The 16,134-nt window shown below is 39.4% G+C and overlaps 1 protein-coding gene across 5 annotated transcripts in view; it reads right to left on the bottom strand.

The window, feature by feature from the left end:
* Positions 1-16,134, bottom strand: part of MAPK10 (mitogen-activated protein kinase 10) — a 350,858-nt gene that overhangs the window by 274,970 nt on the left and 59,754 nt on the right. For 2 of the 5 annotated variants that reach the window (XM_027095831.1, XM_027095835.1), the window contains exon 1: positions 4,699-5,093. The exons of 1 other annotated variant lie outside the window; for it this stretch is intronic. The gene's annotated coding sequence lies outside the window, so the exon portion shown is untranslated. Of the gene's footprint in view, positions 1-4,698; positions 5,095-16,134 lie in introns of those variants that run through there. 2 more of the 5 variants (XM_027095836.1, XM_027095832.1) reach the window with 2 other exon arrangements.

The raw sequence follows: 16,134 nt of genomic DNA, 5'->3' as shown, positions 1-16,134 counted from the left end.
CCCAGAGAAAACCATAATTCAAAAAGACACATGCACCCCAATGTTCATTGCAGCACTATTTACAATAGCCTGGTCATGGAAGCAACCTAAATGCTCATCAACAGACAAATGGATAAAGAAGATGTGGTATATATATACAATGGAATATTACTCAGCCATAAAAAGGAATGAAATTGGGTCATTTATAGAGACATGGATGAATCTAGAGACTGTCATACAGAGTGAAGTAAGTCAGAAAGAGAAAAAAAATATCGTATATTAATGCATATATGTGGAACCTAGAAAAATGGTACAGATGAACCGGTTTGCAGGGCAGAAATAGAGACACAGATGTAGAGTACAAACGTGTGGACACCAAGGGGGGAAAGTGGTGGGTGGGGGTGGTAGTGTGATGAATTGGGAGATTGGGATTGACATATATACACTAATATGTATAAAATGGATAATTAATAAGAACCTGCTGTATAAAAAATACATTAAATTAAATTTTAAAAAAAGAATCGTCTTCAAGGGGCTTCACTGGTGGTGCAGTGGTTAAGAATCCACCTGCCAATGCAGAGGACACAGGTTCATGCCCTGGTCTGGGAAGATCCCACATGCTGTGGAGCAACTAAGTCCATGTGCCACAACTACTGAGCCTGCGCTCTAGAGCCCACGAGCCACAACTACTGAGCCCGTGAGCACAACTACTGAAGCCTGCATGTCTAAAACCTGTGCTCCGCAACAAGAGAAGCCACTGCAATGAGTAGCCCACACACTGCAAAGAAGAGTAGCCCCCACTTGCCGCAATGAGGGAAAGCTGCACACAGCAACAAAGAAGCAAATGCAGCCAAAAATTAATTAATTTTTTTTAAAAAAGAATGGTCTTCCATAATATTGATGATTTGTAGACTCAAGCTACAGCTTAGAATTTATCTAAAAATCAGATCTGTGTCTGCATTTTTCTGCATCGTACTCTTGATGAAAAGTATGACTCACTGAATTGGATCACTGGTACTCCTATATAAGCAAATGAAAATCTAATATGATAAAACACAATAGAATGAAGAGGTTGGATATATACAGGCTTCTGAGTTTACCATTGGAGATGTGATCATCAAGATCAAGGAAATTGAGTAAGGATGGAAGAATGGTACAGTGAGGAAAAAAACTGGACTGTGATCCAGATATCCCAACTCTTCCTTTAGCTTTAGTTTTGTCACCTCCCGAGTTCTGGCCCGCAGCTTCATCATGTATAAAACAAGGCATTGGAGTAGATGATCACGAATGTCAAATTCTACAAAATCTAAGATTCTAATCTCTGCATTTGCTGTCTTAATATTGTCAAACTCTGCATTTGGTCATGTGAAAAACTGCATACTTTTAAAAATTATAATCTAAAATTTCATATGATTTCAGAACATCATTTATCCATTTTCTAAACCAGAAATTGGCTGCATTTTACCCAGTGGAAGACGGTTGATCATAAGAATGTTACTGGCCTAATGCTTTGGGGAAACACCAGAGATTCTCGGAATTGCTTCTTGAGGAAACAATGATACCAAGTAATAATTAATTCACTCAATACACTTCTATGAAGCACCCCTATGTGCGCAGTCCTTTTCTGAACATTGGCAAATCAGAAATGAATGTTAATGTCGTTTCCTTCCAGGGGCATACAGTCCAATGAATGAGAAAAATTACTTCCAATTAAGATATACTTTATTAACTGCTATGATGGGGCTGTATATAGGGGGCTATGGAAGCCAAAATTCAAAATAAATTCAAAATTCAAATAAATATGTACTATATTGCCACATGGTGATGAAGGCTATTAAGAAAAATAAAATAAGACATGGGAATATAGACTGGTGGAGGATTCCATTTTTAGATAGAGTACTTAGGGATAACCTCTGTGTTGACGTGACATTTAGACAGACATGAATGAAGTGAAGGCGCACTGAGGATATTCAAGTGAGTGTTCCAGCAAAGGGAACATCCACAGAAAAGATCCCAAGGCAGGGCCCTGCTTGGTGCGGGAGTGGAAAGTGACAGGGAAGGTTATAGAGATGAAATGCAGCTAAGGACTAGATTATGTAGGGCCTGCTGGATATGATAAGGAGTCTGGATTTGCTTCTGGAAGATGTAAAATCACTAAAGATTTTTGAGCCGAGGAATGACACAATCACATTTTTAGTTTTAAAGGATGATTCTACATGCTGTATGGAGAATCAAATAGGAAGAGGCAGAGGCAGAGAACAAGAGTTGAAGCAGAGAGAAAAAATTAGAAGATAATTTTTATATTTGTGTTATTAATATACATGTATGTGTATTTATATCATTATATTGGGTTATATTATATATAATGACATAAATAATATTTCCATATTTATATTTATAATAGTTATATAAATCACATATATACCATAATATATTAGTTTATAATAATATAAATAAAACATTCTTACATTCCAAGAGTATCATTAATTCAAATATATTTTAATACAGAGTTAGATACAACAGGACCTGCCCACTGATTTTCTGTGAGAGGTGAGAGGAAAAAGGGTTTGTGGAAGACTCCTAAGTTTTAGCTTGAACAAACTATATGAATAATGATACCATTTACTGAGATGGCAAAGAAAAGGTGAAGAAGCTTTTGGAAGTGGGGCTGAAAATCAAAAGATTGATTTTGGACATACTAAACTTGGGATGAATGTAGATGAGTTGTCAAGTAAGCAACGAGATATACAGGTCTCGATAAAGTGGTCAGAGAAGTCAGGGTTGGAAATACAAATTTAGGTGTATTTAGGCCACAGGGTGGATGAGGTGATACAGGAAATGGAGAGAGAAGAAAAGAATTATGATGATTGAGCTACGAAGTACTCCAACATTTAAAAATCATGAGAAGAACGAACAAAGGAGGCATCAGTTAAGAGAAGAGGAAACCTGGAGAGCAGCATCGTGGTAGCAGAGTGATCTACTGCATCGAGAGCTGCTAAGGAGGAGAAGTCACATGAGAACTAAAGAACTGCCTGTTGGATTTAACATGCTGTTCCTTCTTCCTGGAATGCTATTCTAGATGTCCACATCGCTGGCAATCTCTTCAGGCCTTTACCCAAAAGTTACCTTCTTGATGATGCTGGCAATGCCCACCCTATCAAAAATGTCAACCCATTCTCCCAGTTACTTGTATCCCCTTTCCCAGCTTTATTTATTTTCCTTAGCACTTTATCACTATGCAATAGACTAGATATTTTACTTGTGGTCTATTTCCTTCATTAGAATTTTAAAAAACAAGCAACAAACCCCAAATAAAGACACTTATGCCAAGCCCCAAGTCACCAAAGTGAGACTTGACTTAATTACAGTTTCAGCTCTCCCAGAAATAAAATCTCAAACCAGTCAATCAGGAACAGCCTGATCAGCACTAGTGAGGTAATCTGCTGGGTAAACCCCTGCCATCCCCTAAAGGAAAGTAACCTTGCAATAACCAACCCACTTTTTTGCCTTGTTCCCATTCCCTTCTGCCTATAAAAGTCTTTCATTTTGTACAGCTCCTCGGAGCTCCTGTCTATCTGCTAGATTGGATGCTGCCCAAATAGAATTGATTTTTGCTTAAATAAACACTTAAAAATTTTTAAATGCCTCAGTTTGTCTTTCAACAAGAATAAATCCATAAAGATAGGGATTTGGGTCTGTTTTATTCATTGCTGTTTCCTTAGCACATAGAACAGTGCCTGGCACCCAGTTGGCACTCAGCACTTAATAAATACTGATTGAATGAACAAATCCATCAATCCTTTGTAGGAGCTCTACAAAGTTGGCCTTTTTTCTTTCTTTTTAAATCAAAGCTTACCTTTGGGCATAGACCTATCTTCTTTTAGTGAAAAGCAAATATATAAAAGGAAGAGATACTTGTATATTTCTTGAAAATGTTGAAAGACAAGTTTGCTAAAAGTTTATCAGATATTATGTAAACCATTGTGTAGACTTCGATGATGGAAGGATATATAAGGCAGGGTGGGCACTTTCCAGGAACATTCAATCTGGTGGTGAATGAAGACTTGTAAACAGGAAAACTATGAACAATATTGCAGTAAGTACAACCATAGGTTAAAACTAATAGAGGCCTAATCAAAACAAAGTGGGGTCCCAGACAGCTGGAGAATTGGGTCAGACTTCACCTGTGCATGATGGGGAACACAACATCAGAAAAAGTCTGGGACTTGAGAGATTGGTTCAAGATGGTGGAGTAGAAGGACATGCTCTCACTCCCTCTTGCAAGAACACTGGAATCACAACTAACTTCTGAACAATCATCGACAGGAAGACACTGGAACTCACCAAAAAAGATACCCCACATCCAAAGACAAAGGAGAAGCCACAATGAGATGGCACAAGGAGTGCAATCACAATAAAATCAAATTCCATAATGGCTGGGTGGGTGACCCACAAACTGGAGAACACATACCACAGAAGTCCACCCACTGGAGTGAAGGTTCTGAGACCCACATCAGGCTTCCAAACCTGGGGGGCCGGCAATGGGAGGAGCAATTCCTAGAGAATCAGACTTTGAAGGCTTGTGGGATTTGATTGCAGAACTTTGACAGGACTGCGGGACACAGAGACTCCACTCTTGGAGGACACACACAAAGTAGTGTGCGCATTGGGACCCAGGGGAAGGAGCAGTGAACCCACTGGAGACTGAACCAGACCTACCTGCTGGTGTTACGTGTCTCCTGCAAGGTGGGAGGGGGGGCTCTTTCTCACCATGAGGACAAGGACACTGGCAGCAGAACTTCTGTGAAGTATTCCTTGGTGTAAGCCCTCTCAGAGTCCTCAATTAGCCCCACCAAAGAGCCCGGGTAGGCTCCAGTGTTGGGTCACCTCAGGCCAAACAACCAACAGGGAGGGGACTCAGGCCCACCCATCAGCAGGTAAGCAGATTAAAGTTTAACTGAGCTCTGCCCACCAGAGCAACAGCCTGCTCTACCCATCACCATTTGCTCCCATCAGGACACTTGCACAAGCTTCTTAGATAGCCTCATCCACCACAGGGCAGACAGCAGAAGCAAGAAGAACTACAGTCTTGCAGCCTGTGGAACAAAAACCACATTCATAGAAAGATAGACAAGATGAAAAGGAGGAAGGCTATGTACCAGATGAAGGAACAACATAACACCCCAGAAAAACAAGTAAATGAAGTGGAAACAGGCAGCATTCCAGAAAAGAATTCAGAATAACGATAGTGAAGATGATCCAGGACCTTGGAAAAAGAATGGAGGCAAAGATCAAGAAAATGCAAGAAAAGTTTAACAAAGGCCTAGAAGAATTAAAGAACAAACAAGCAGAGATGAACAATACAATAATTCAAATGAAAAATACACTAGAGGGAATCAATAGCAGAATAACTTAGGCAGAAGAATGGATAAGTGACCTGGAAGACAGAATGGTGGAACTCACTGCTGCAGAACAGAATAAAGAGAAAAGAATGAAAAGAAATGAAGACAGCCTAAGAGACCTCTGGGACAACATTAAACGCAACAACTTTCTCATTATAGGGGTCCCAGAAGGAGAAGAGAGACAGGAAGGACATGAGAAAATATTTGAAGAGATTAGAGTCAAAAACTTCCCTAACATGGGAAAGGAAATAGCCACCCAAGTCCAGGAAGCACAGAGAGTCCCATACAGGATAAACCCAAGGAGAAACATGTCAAGACACATGGTAATCAAATTGGAAAAAATTAAAGACAAAGAAAAATTATTGAAAGCAGCAAGGGAAAAACAACAAATAACATACAAGGGAACTCCCATAAGGTTAACAGCTGATTTCTCAGCAGAAACTGTACAAGCCAGAAGGGAGTGGCATGACATACTTAAAGTGATGAAAGGGAAGAGCTACAACCAAGATTACTCTACCCAGCAAGGATCTCATTCAGATTCGATGGAGAAATCAAAAGCTTTACAGATAAGCAAAAGCTAAGAGAATTCAGCACCACCAAACCATCTCTACAAAAAAGACTAAAGGAAATTCTCTAAGTGGGAAACACAAGTGAAGAAAATGACCTACAAAAACAAACCTAAAACGATGAATAAACTGGTGATAGGACCATAATTTTTCAATAATTACCTAAAACATGAATGGATTAAATGCTCCAACCAAAAGACACAGGCTTGCTGAATGGATACAAAAACAAGACCCATATATATGCTGTCTACAAGAGACCCACTTCAGACCTAGGGACACATACAGACTGAAAGTGAGGGGATGGAAAAAGATATTCCATGCAAATGGAAATCAAAAGAAAGCTGGAGTAGCAATACTCATATCAGATAAAATAGACTTTAAAATAAATAATGTTACATGAGACAAGGAAGGACACTACATAATGATCAAGAGATCAATCCAAGAAGAAGATATAACAATTATAAATATATATGCACCCAACATAGGAACACCTCAATACATAAGGCAACTGCTTACAGCTATAAAAGAGGAAATCAACAGTGACACAAAAATAGTGGGGGACTTTAACACCTCACTTACACCAATGGACAGATCATTCAAAGAGAAAATTAATAAGGAAAAACAAGCTTTAAATGACTCAATAGACCAGATAGATTTAATTGATATCTCTAGAACATTCCATCCAAAAACAGCAGATTACACTTTCTTCTCAAGTGTGCATGGAAAATTCTCCAGGATAGATCACATTTTGGGTCACAAATCAAGCTTCAGTAAATTTAAGAAAATTGAAATCATATCAAGCATCTTTTCTGACCACCACAGTATGAGATTAGAAATCAATTACAGGGGGCTTCCTTGGTGGCACAGTGGTTGAGAGTCCGCCTGCCGATGCAGGGGATATGGGTTCGTCCCCGGTCCAGGAGGACCCCACATGCCGCGGAGCGGCTGGGCCCGTGAGCCATGGCCATTGAGCCTGCGCATCCAGAGCCTTTGATCCACAACAGGAGAGGCCACAACAGTGAGAGGCCCACGCCCCACAAAAAAAAAGAAAAAAAAGAAATCAATTACAGGGAAAAAAACATTAAAAAAACCAAACACATGGAGGCTAAATAATACACTACTTAATAACCAAGTGTTCACTGAAGAAATCAAAGAGGAAATTTAAAAATACCTAGAAACAAATGTCAATGAAAACACAATGATCCAAAACCTATGGGATGCAGCAAAAGCAGTTCTAAGAGGTAAGTTTATAGCTATACAAGCCTACCTCAAGAAACAAGAAAAATCTCAAATAAACAATCTAACCTTACACCTAAAGGAACTAGAGAAAGAAACAAACAAAACCCAAAGTTAGCAGAAGGAAATAAATCTTAAATATCAGAAATCATAAAAATCATAAAAATCAAAAATGAAATAGAAACAAAGAAAACAATAGCAAAATCAATAAACCTAAAAGCTGGTTCTTTGATAAGATAAACAAAATTGATAAACCATTAGCCAGACTCATCAAGAAAAAGAGGGAGAGAACTCAAATCAATAAAATTAGAAATGAAAAAGGAGAAGTTACAACAGACACCATGAAAGACAAAGCACCCCAAGAGACTACTACAAGCAACTCTATGCCAATAAAATGGGCAACCTGGAAGAAATGGACAAATTCCTAGAAAGGTATAACCTCCCAAGACTGAACCAGGAAGAAATAAAAAATATGAACAGACCAATCACAAGTAATGAAATTCAAACTGTGATTAAAAATCTTCCAACAAACAAAAGTCCAGGACCAGGTGGCTTCACAGGAATTCTACCAAACATTTAGAGAATAGGTAACACCCATTCTTCTCAAACTCTTCCAAAAAATTGCAGAGGAAGGAATACTACCAAACTCATTCTATGAGGCCACCATCACCCTGATATAAAAACCATACAAAGATACTACAAAAAAGGAAAACTACAGACCAAAATCACTGATGAATATGAATGCAAACATTCTCAACAAAATACTAGCCAACAGAATCCAACAACACATTAAAAGGATCATACCCCATGATCAACTGGGATTTATCCCAGGGATGCAAGGATTCTTCAATATACACAAATCAATCAATGCAATACACCATATTAACAAATTGAAGAATAAAAACCATATGATCATCCCAATAGATGCAGAAAAAGCTTTTGACAAAATTCAACACCCATTTATGATAAAAACTCTCCAGAAAGTGGGCATAGAGGGAACCTACCTCAACATAATAAAGCCCATATACAACAAACACACAGCAAATATCATTCTCAATGGTGAAAAACTGAAAGCATTTCCTCTAAGATTAGGAACAAGACAAGGATGTCCAGTCTCACCACTATTATTCAACATAGCTTTGGAAGTCCTAGCCATGGCAATTAGAGAAGAAAAAGAAATAAAAGGAATACAAACTGGAAAAGAAGAAGTAAAGCTGTCACTGTTTGCAGATGACAGGGGGCTATACATAGAGAATCCTAAAGATGCCACCAGAAAACTACTAGAGCTAATCAATGAATTTCGAAAAGTTGCAAGATAAAAAATTAATGCACAGAAATCTCTTGCATTCCTATACACTACTGACGAAAATCTGAAAGAGAAATTAAGGAAAGACTCCCATTTACCATTGCAACAAAAAGAATAAAATACCTAGGAATAAACCTACCTACGGAGACAAAAGACCTGTATGCAGAAACTATAAGACAGTGATGAAAGAAAGTAAAGATGATACAAACAAATGGAGAGATATACCATGTTCTTGGATTGGAAGAATCAATATTGTGAAAATGACTATACTACCCAAAGCAGTCTACAGACTCAATGCAATCCCTATCAAATTACCAATGGCATTTTTTATGGAACTAGAACAAAAAATCTTAAAATTTGTATGGAGACACAAAAGACCCCAAATAGCCAAAGCAGTCTTGAGGGAAAAAAACGGAGCTGGAGGAATCAGACTCCCTGACTTCAGACTATACTACAAAGCTATAGTAATAAAGACAATATAGTATTGGCACAAAAACAGAAACAAAGATCAATGCAACAAGATAGAAAGCCCAGAGATAAACCCACGCACCTATGGTCAACTTATCTATGACAAAGGGGGCAAGGATAAAAATGGAGAAAAGACTGTCTCTTCAATAAGTGGTGCTGGGAAAACTGGACAGCTACATGTAAAAGAATGAAATTAGAACACTCCCTAACACCATAAAATAACACCTAACAAAAATAAACTCAAAATGGATTAGAGACCTAAATGTAAGACCGGACACTATAAATCTCTTAGAGGAAAACACAGGAAGAACACTCTTTGACATAAATCACAGCAAGATCTTTTTGATCCACCTCCTAGAGTAATGGAAATAAAAAGAAAAATAAACAAATGGGACCTAATGAAACTTCAATGCTTTGCACAGCAAAGGAAACCATAAACAAGATGAAAAGACAACCTCAAAATGGGAGAAAATATTTGCAAATGAATCAACAGACAAAGGGTTAATCTCCAAAATACATAAACAGCTCATGCAGCTCAATATTAAAGAAACAAACCACCCAATCCAAAAATGCTCAGAAGACCTAAATAGACACTTCTCCAAAGAAGATATACAGATGGCCAAGAAGCACATGAAAAGCTGCTCAACACCAGTAATTATTAGAGAAATGCAAATCAAAACTACAATGAGGTATCACCTCACACCAGTTAGAATGGGCATCATCAGAAAATCTACAAGCAACAAATGCTGGAGAGGGTGTGGAGAAAAGGGAACCCTCTTGCACTGTTGGTGGGAATGTAAATTGATACAGCCACTATGGAGAACAGTATGGAGTTTCCTTAAAAAACAAAAATAGAATTACCATATGACCCAGCAATCCCACGACTGGGCATATACCCAGAGAAAACCATAATTCAAAAAGACACATGCACCCCAATGTTCACTGCAGCATTATTTACATTAGCCAGGTCATGGAAGCAACCTAAATACCCATCAACAGACAAATGGATAAAGAAGATGTGGTATATATATACAATGGAATATTACTCAGCCATAAAAATGAATAAAATTGGGTAATTTGTAGAGATGTGGATGGATCTAGAGACTGTCATACAGAGTGAAGTAAGTCAAAAAGAGAAAAACAAACATCATATATTCATGCATATATGTGGAACCTTGAAAAATGGTACAGATGAACCGGTTTGCACGACAGAAATTGAGACACAAATGTAGAGATAAACGTATGGACACTAAGGGGGGAAAGTGGTGGGCAGTGGGTTGGTGGTTGTGGGATGAATTGGGAGATTGGGATTGACATGTATACACTGATGTGTATAAAATCGATGACTAATAAGAACCTGCTGTATAAAAAAATAAATAAAATTAAATTCAAAATAAAAAAGGAGGAATCTGGGACTTAAATCATCTGTTCACTGAATATTTATTGACATCTCAGCACCATATTGGGTCCTGGGGATATAACAAGCAAAAAAAACACAGTCACTTCCCTTACAGAGTTCAATCTAGCAAGGGTTATGATCTATCTGTGTAAAAGCAGTACTTCAAAAAAGCAGCTGTCGAAATGCTTTAAAAGTCCTTAGTCAGCCAATTCTAGGTAGCCGCATTACACATCTCACTGGCCTATACTGAAGAAGCAGAATGCGATGTTTTGATGAATGGTTCTTAGTTAAAATGTCGAAGCATACCTCATCATTGGCCCAATAGTTACAGAAAAAGTACAAGTTTTTATGTGAGTAAAGGCAGTCGACTGAGCTTTACACATTTTTTTTTTTTAAGAAATGCATTTAGCTTTGACATTTCAAACTGAGACGTGGCATGGGAAGGCTAGATGTTGGGATGAAAAACTTGTAAATTATAGCATTTCAGTGTAAATTTTTAGTTTTTCAGATAATTCATTTCTAAGTACTGGCTCTCTTCTCTATGACATTCCATTGCACTGGTACTTGCCAGCTTCCAAACTGAAAGGATTCCAAGGAACCAAATGCCCTTGGGTTAAAGCAGGAGAAGGAAAAACAAATTAATTTTCAAGGGTTAATGCTACAAATTCTTATAAAATAAAATAATTGGGAGTCAAATGTAAATAAATATATGGATAGCCATATACTTTTTTTCTTAATGATTTTATAAATTTTTATGCTTACAGTGAAAAAAAAAACTCCAGGCAATCATGCTTCCTTCAGGGAAGACCACCATTACATCAGACCTTTTTTCAAATCTTCCTAAGCCACAATGTCCTTTCACTAATGGAGCCCATGGAGAGAAAAACTTACTTCTCAGATTTAACAGGGTTGCTGATTCTGAAGAATACTTATAAGAAATTTGACCAATTCATCAGGAATCTTGCAAAGTTTTCAATATCTTGTGATTAAAGTTAGAATTCTCTTTTTTAAATTGTTTCCAGTATTCTATTTCTAATAAAAACTTTAGAGGACTATACAGAAATGTGTGCAACTGCGTGAGGTCCAAAAAAGGGTAATATGATATTGACTTCCATGACTATTAAGAAAATATAATCCTTCCCTCTGAATCTCTAGCACCATTCTTAAAATGTCAAAGCATAATCCTCATTTAATTCTGTCAACAAAATATTGGAGGAAAAAGTATTTGAGTAAATGAATGAAGTGATTCTTGGGATCAAGTGTGTTTGTGGTACAGCAGTAATAATAGTTGTGTTGTGAACAGCACTGACAAGTCAGAGGGTGGGGACAGCTTTAGCAAAGGAGATAACTTGGGGGTGAGAGGGGCAGCGAAACCACTTCAGAGAGGGCTGTGGTATCTGTGATCTAATGACTATTATTTGCGTAACTCACTAGTATTGTTTCCCTGCCCAGGCTGTCACACTACATTCCTCCTGTTATGAGAAAGGTACAAATGCATAAAACTAAGGTGGCATGAGATGTTTTGTCAAGAAAGCTACTACCAAGGTACCGATCTATCCTAAATTTCCTTCCCTCCACATCTACAAAGGCAACTGTGTTTATGGTTTCAGTACACAATATTAAATAAAATCAGAGTCCCCAACAAAATCTCAAATCTATTTCATGTCCTCTATTTATAAAGTATGGATGTATTTCTATAAAAAATTAATATATCAAAATGTCATTACTTAGAAGGTCAAATTTTCAAGTATATGGAAATATCAAATATGCAGAGTTATTCATTCCTTGTGAGTTTCCTGCACTTTTGAGAAATAAAAACTTAGAGAATATTCTCTATTATTACAAAAGGAAGAGACGATTGACAGAAGCCTGCATCTATTAGGTCAGCTCTTTTTAGTTTGCTGGGTTGAAAGAAGAACACTTCTGCTTTATGAGTTTAATTTACGTCTTTTTCTGGTGCTAGTAACATTACTGGTACCCACTTACATCCCCTTAGCTTTCACCTTCACATCATGAAGCTTGTGAACACCTGAAGGCCTGAGGGCTTTTCTCTGGCTACAGGGAATGTGCTCAATATGCATGGAGAACAAACCAGGAGTGCAGAGAATCAACACTCAAAGAAGCACCTCCCAACAAATGATGGATGAGGAGCTGAGAGATATATACCCAGCTTCCTTACTCCCCGGTTGTGATAGCTCTGAGATATGCTAAATCTATTCTATCTCCCCGAGTTCCTCTGCAGGACTGAGCCCTTTGTTATATCTGGTGAGTGAATTGATAACACACCGTTTAGCGTTGTCTTTCCCTTCCCCCTCTCCTCCATTTGTGTTCCTTGGGATCGCCTGACAAATGAATTACTCTGCACCTAAATCACTGTCTCTGGGTTTACTCTGCGATAACCCAACCCAAAACCCATGGCAGAATTTATACTTCCACTGTATATAGGTTTTTAAGTGTGGGCCAGAGTTCACATATAAATATAAACAGGTTAGGGTCTGAGAAGCTTTTAATTAGCCCATGTGTTTGGCAGTCAGAAGTTATACTAGGACTTCTGTTTCTCCCCATGAGGGATTAACAGCCAAGAGTACTGCTCTCCTGCTTAAAAGAAAAAAAAAAAAGATCTATATGTGAAAATAAGTATTTTCTGACATTGGACAACAGCCAGAGCAAGACTGTGACCGATGAGAGAAGAAAAACAAATGAAGTGATCTTTTTATTTTCTCCAAATTATTGCCAAATTATTGGAGGCAGCTTTAGAGCCACAGGGAAGGAAAAATCTAAGGAAGCTCAGGGTCTCACAGTCTGTTGCAGGGCAGGAGATGAGAGTTCAGGGAGGCTGAGGCAGCTAGAATTCCTGGGACAGGGTAGCAGGAAGGGGGAGCTGCAGATAAAGAGCTCTGGAATCTGAAGAGAAAGCCCTTTGAGGCTTTGCCAGGTGCTGATCACCACACATCTGGGTTAACACTCCACACAACTGTGGAAAGACCCACCTGAAGAAATTATTAGAACTCAAGCCAGGCTGGGAATAGTTTGTCTTTTCATGGGCCAGAGAGGAAAATGTTGATAATCCATGGAACTTGGATAGAATCCTCAGAAGGGTATCACCTGTGTAGTCAGTTAAATTATCCCTAAATTAAAGGCTGCTGTGGACCCACCAAAATAAAGCACAAAAGCAATATTTGAAAGTGTCAGTATGATCCAAAGTAGCCTAATCACGTGCTAAAACCAGGCCCAACACTTCTATCTCCCTGGCTTTCATGTCTACATTAACAAAGCATAAAACAACACAATGTTCAAAATATTCTGTATCCAATAAGAATTACCAGATATGCAGAGCAGAAAACTATGACTCCTAAGCAGGAAAAGAAAAATCAATCAATAGAAACAGGCAAGGAATGGCAGAAAAGGTGGAATTAGTAGGCAAAGACCTTAAGGCAGATTTTATGAATTTTATAAATGTGCTCCAGTACATAGAAAAGGTATGTACATAATGGCGAGAGAAATGGAAGATATAAAAAGACCTTGGGGGAGGATCTTCAAGATGGCGGCAGAGTAAGACATGGAGATCACCTTCCTCCCCACAAATACATCTACATGTTGAACAGCTCCTATAGAACACCTACTGAACACTGGCAGAAGACCTCAGATTTCCCAAAAGGCAAGAAACTCCCCACGTACCTGGGTGGGGCAAAAGAAAAAACAGAGACAAAAGAATAGGGACGGGGCCTGCCCCTCTGGGAGGGAGCTGTGAAGGAGGAAAATTTTCCATACACTAGGAAGCCCCTTCACTGGTGGACATGGGGGGTGGGGGGAAGCTTCGGAGCCACAGAGGAGAGCACATCAGCAGGGGTGCAGAGGGCAAAGTGGAGAGATTCCTGCACAGAGGATTGGTGCCGACCAGCATTCACCAGCCCGAGAGGCTTGTCTGCTCATCCGCCGGGGCGGGTGGGGGCTGGGACCTGAGGCTCCAGCTTCGGAGGTCAGATCCCAGGGAGATGACTGGAGCTGGCTGCGTGAACATAGCCTGAAGGGGGCAGGTGCACCACAGCTAGCCTGGGGGGACTCCAGGAAAAAGTGTGGAACTGCCTAAGGGACAAGGGATCATTGTTTCGGGGTGCGCGAGAAGAGGGGTTTCAGAGCACCACCTAATAAGCTCCAGAGACTGGCGCAAGCCACAGCTACCAGCGCGGACACCAGAGATGGGCCTGAAATGCTAAGGCTGCTTCTGCAGCCACCAAAAAGCCTGTGTGCAAGCACAGGTCACTATCCACACTTCCCCTCCTGGGAGCCTGTGCAGCCCGCCACTGCCAGGGTCCCGTGAGCCAGGGACAACTTCCCCAGGAGAACACACAGCGCACCTCACGCCGGTCTCTGCCTCTGCAGGCTCACCCTACATTTCGTACCACTCCCACCCCTCAACTTGAGTGAGCCAGAACCCCCTAATCAGCTGCTCCTTTAACTCCGTCCTGTCTGAACAAAGAACAGACGTTGTCAGGTGACCTTAACCAGAGGCTGGGCCAGATCGAAAGCTGAACCCCAGGAGCTGTGCAAACAAAGAATAGAAAGGGAAATTTCTCCATGTAACCTCAGAGCAGCGGATAAAATCTCCACAATCAACTTGATGTACCCTGCATCTATGGAATACCTGAATAAACAACGAATCATCCCAAATTGAGGCAGTGGACCATCAAACTCCAGTGCTGGACACCTTATGCCAAACAACTACTAAGACAGGAACACAACCCCACCCTTTAGCAGAGAGGCTGCTTAAAATCATACTAACTTCACAAACAGCCCAAAACACACTACTGGACACTGTCCCGCCCACCAAAAAGACAAGATTCAGCCTCATCCACCAGAACACAGGCACCAGTCCCCTCCATAAGGAAGCCTACACAACCCAATGAAACAATGTCACCCACTGGGGGCAGACACCAAAAACAATGGGAACTACGAACCTGCAGTCTGCAAAAAGGAGACCCTCCAAAAAAGTAAGTTAAGCAAAATGAGAAGACAGAGAAAAATGCAGCAGATGAAGGAACAAGGTAAAAACCCACCAGACCAAACAAATGAAGAGGAAATAGGCAGTCCACCTGAAAAGAATTCAGAGTAATGATAGTACGGTTGATCCAAAATCTTCGAAATAGAATGAGGGAAGTACAAGAAATGTTTAACAAGGAACTAGAAGAACTAAAGAGCAAACAAACAAATATGAACAACACAATAAATGAAACTAAAAATTCTCTAGAAGGAAACAATAGCAGAATACCTGAGGCAGAAGAACGGAGAAGTGACCTAGGAGATAAAATAGTGGAAATAACTACTGCAGAGCAGAATAAAGAAAAAAGGATGAACAGAATTGAAGACAGTCTCAGCAACCTCTGGGACAACATTAAACACACCAACATTCGAATTATAGGGACCCCAGAAGAAGAAGAGAAAAAGAAAGGGAATGAGAAAATATTTGAAGAGATTACAGTTGAAAAGTTCCCTACTATGGGAAAGGAAATAGTCAATCAAGTCAAGAAATCACAGAGAGTCCCATACAGTATAAATCCAAGGAGAAACACACTAAGACACATATCAATCAAACTATCAAAAATTAAATACAAAAAAAATATTAAAAGCAGCAAGGGAAAAGCAACAAATAACACTAAAGGGAATCACCAAATGGTTAACAGCTGATCTTTCAGCACAAACTCTACAAGCCAGAGGGAGTGGTAAGACATACTTAAAATGATGACAGGGGAAAACCTACAACCAAGATTACTCAACCCA

Source organism: Aethalodelphis obliquidens, unplaced genomic scaffold (assembly GCF_003676395.1).
Source record: "Aethalodelphis obliquidens isolate GAN/ISIS:26980383/991018 unplaced genomic scaffold, ASM367639v1 scaffold95, whole genome shotgun sequence".
NCBI lineage: Eukaryota > Metazoa > Chordata > Mammalia > Artiodactyla > Delphinidae > Aethalodelphis > Aethalodelphis obliquidens.
The sequence above is the reverse complement of the archived record's forward strand: the minus strand, read 5'-3'. Positions and strand labels throughout refer to the sequence as shown.